Source organism: Lynx rufus, unplaced genomic scaffold, assembly GCF_022079265.1.
Source record: "Lynx rufus isolate CCGP_SWC_20201006 ecotype Redwood Valley unplaced genomic scaffold, mLynRuf1.p SCAF_1, whole genome shotgun sequence".
NCBI lineage: Eukaryota > Metazoa > Chordata > Mammalia > Carnivora > Felidae > Lynx > Lynx rufus.
In genome coordinates this window covers 32014042-32017495 of record NW_025814823.1, presented here as the reverse complement: position 1 = coordinate 32017495, position 3454 = coordinate 32014042, and the positions used below count along the sequence as shown (strand labels likewise).

Here is a 3454-nt window from a genome sequence, read left to right as displayed (position 1 = left end):
GGAGACACAGAATCGGAAGCAGGCTTCAGGCTCTGAGCTGTCAGCACAAATCCTGACATGTGGCTGGAATCCATGAACCGTGAGATCTTGACCAGAGCTGAAGTCGGATGCACAACCAACTGAGCCACCCAGGTGTCCCTATATGTTTGTATCTGTATTGTTATTACCATTATATCTGGTTTTTAATTTTGAGACAGAAATGTCTTTATTTTTGAAACTTCCTTGTAGACATTCTCAAATTCCTACTTGACCAGTACTACTTCATATACTAGTTGAAGTAAAAAAAAAAAATCAAAAAACAAAACAAAACAAAAAAAAACACAAAAAACAAAACTCTCTAAAGTCAGCATATTCTATTTCTTCATTATTCTTAGTGAAAAAAACGATGAAGACATAAACTCACATCCACGACAATGACGACATCAATCAAAGCACCAAACCCCAGTTGACTGAGGAAATATAATTCTAAGTTTGTGCTTTGCATCACTTTCAAATCTTAGGTTTGTGCTATGTAATCCTAGAAATATAAAAATGAGTGAAGAATTTTGGCAATTCAGAATTCAGCATGAAGCAAGGCCAAGCCACAGGTGGCTCAACAACTAAATTCTTTTTACTACTAATTTCCAAAAGGATGCAATCATTCTATTTGGTGGGCTTCCTGAAGCTCTACCATAGAAACTACTTGGAGAAAAATGACTCAAGAACTTGCTTCGGCAGCACATACACAGAAATCAGAACAACAGAGAGAAGCTTAGCTTGGCCTCTGTGAAAGAATAACATGTGAATTTATGAAGTATTCCATATCACTTATTGTTTATTAGGTTCAGAGTTTTTGTTATAGTAATAATTTTTGGAAATAGTGGTGATGATTGTACAACATTATGAGTGTAATTAATGGTATGGAATTTACACTTAAAAACTGTGAAAATGACATATATATATAAATATAGGCAAATAAACTTACTAGAGCAAAATATAGTTTGTAGAGGTTCAATTATATTAAATCTTTGTTCCCCATTCTCCTTACTCTTTTACAAAAGAAAATTAAAAGTTAATTAAAATAAAAATGTAACATTGTAATCATTCTTTCTTAATTTAAAGCTGAACAACAAACACGAGAGTGATTCACACATGGAATACACTGAAAAGTAAGTAACTCATCTGTATTGAAGGTCATGGTAGGACATGGGGAGTGGGGAGTTAATAAAAAGAGAAACATCATAGTCTGTAGATATTAGGATAGAGTTATGGAGGAAAGATAAGTGGGAGAAATAAGTTCCTATGGTAGATTAGACCTTGCCCAGAATTAGGTACTGAACTTCTTTAATTGTTTACCATGAGTCCTCACTGGATGATCCAGACATTGGTCATCAACTTTGTTCCCATGCTGACAGTTCATTTACTTTCTTTCCTTTTCTTGCCTGTATTGCTTCTCTTCTTCTAGCAATTCCTTTTTTTTTTTTTTTTTTTTTGGCCAGTGGTATTTTTTCCAGTTTCTTTTTTTTCCTGAAATCTCACAGGGTTATTGCTCAAATTTCTTGTCTCTATGCAAACTGTTTTGCAGTTTAATCTGCTGGTACACTTGAAATTTGTATCTGAATCTTTTGCCATTTTGCTAGAAATGCACCCCCAACCAACTTCATTTTTCTTACTCATTAGGCTCAAGAGCCAAAATATATTATAATTCTGTATTTAAAAAAAAGGAAGTTGGGCATGATAACATCTTTTAATTTTTTTCTCACAAATAATAAGATGATTCTAAAACTATCCTACAGCCAAAACTATGTTTATTAAACACACAGGACTGTCTTTTGAACTGCTTCATAGAACATCAGCATGACTGTCAGAAGGTGCCATATTTAGAGTGATAATCACTCACTTCTCTCTTACCTAAATATGCAAACCTAAGTAAAGTTCATTTTATACATGCTGAATTACGTAGAACTACTACATTTTTATAATAGCAGAATGTAGTCATGGCAGCAATATAGCATTTGGAGTAAGAAAAACTAGGTTTTAGTTCACACCTTTCTGTTCTTTATTTAGAAAATCTTTCTAACTTGACTTTTTAAAATACAATGCTGGTTTGCTGATAATATATACCCGACTTAACTCCTTTGGTTACCCTGTAAAATAACTGAAATAATATCTTAGAAATCATTCTGTAAAGTAGGGGAAATACTTATTATTTTGGACGTTTGGTAGTTAGGACAAATGGATAGAATTTGGAGAGATTAAACCCTTCATTGAACACATAAAGAATTCATTGAAATAGGTGCACCTGGGTAGCTCAATAGGTCAAGCGTCAGACTTTGGCTCAGGTCATGATCTTGCGGTTTGTGGGTTCGAGCCCCGCACCAGGCTCTGGGCTGACAAGCTAGGAGCCTGGAGCCGGCTTCAGATTCTGAATCTCCCTTGCTCTCTGCTCCTTCCCCACTCATGCTCTGTCTCTGTCTCTCTCAAAAATAAATAAACATTAAAAATTTTTCAAAAGAATTCATTGAAATAAAATGGAATTCATAATAAGAAACTGTCTTCAGAGTAGCACTTTTCCCCTAAACTTCCTAACTTTCACTGGTTTCTTGTCATTTTCATTTCCTACTCTAACCCCTGAAAGAAAAACAGAGATTTCCATTCATCTCCTGATAACAGGGGCTGGTTGTGTCGAGTGAAATTCATTACTGCTTTGATTTTTACAAGATGCTTTAAACTCTGTTTGAGCTGTCGTCCTCTTGCCATGTCCATTTTTTTCTGTCATCTGGATCACTCTGATGTGTACTTTGATTCCATATTCATTTCGTTGCTGCCTCTTGTACACTAATGACATGAATGTCCATCGTGTTGAAGAAAGACTTTTTTTGGTACCTTAAGATAAACGAATGTAACGTTTTGATGCTGCACACACAGAAATAATGTACCGCAGATGTAAACTTAGTTTTGATGAGGTAGAAAATTCAAATGACATTTACATGTGTAAAGATAATAAATAATTATCAAAGGGAAAAATCAAAGACAAGAAAAGAAAAAAAATGTACCATAGTTAGGAGATTTAAATCTGTATTATTCTCTTTTTTTCTTTCTTTTTTTTGGTAATGTTTATTTTCGAGAGTGAGAGAGACAGAGCGTAAGTGGGGCAGGGGCAGAGAGAGAGGGAGACACAGAACCCAAAGCAGCCTCCAGGCTCTGAGCTGTCAGCACAGAGTCTGAGGTGGGGCTTGGACTCATGAACAGTGAGATCATGCCCTGAGCGGAAGTTGGATGCTCAACCAACTGAGCCACCCAGGCACCCCATAAATCTGTATTTTTCTTGGTGTTGCTTATCTTAATGGTTATAGGAAACACTGCAACAGATCTCATTGTTACTATTCAGGCATTATGAAGTTGCCCCAAATTGTTTGTCTATAAAAATTAATGTATGTATGACCTTTTTATCTGTGTGAGATATGTACCAGCA

At 35.4% G+C, this 3454-nt stretch overlaps 1 non-coding gene across 1 annotated transcript; it reads left to right on the top strand.

Annotated features, from left to right (window-relative positions):
• Positions 1-705: 705 nt before the first annotated feature.
• On the top strand, positions 706-808 carry LOC124523452 (U6 spliceosomal RNA). Its single transcript, XR_006964997.1, has one exon. It is a non-coding gene; the product is annotated as a U6 spliceosomal RNA (small nuclear RNA).
• The last annotated feature ends 2646 nt before the right edge of the window (positions 809-3454 follow it).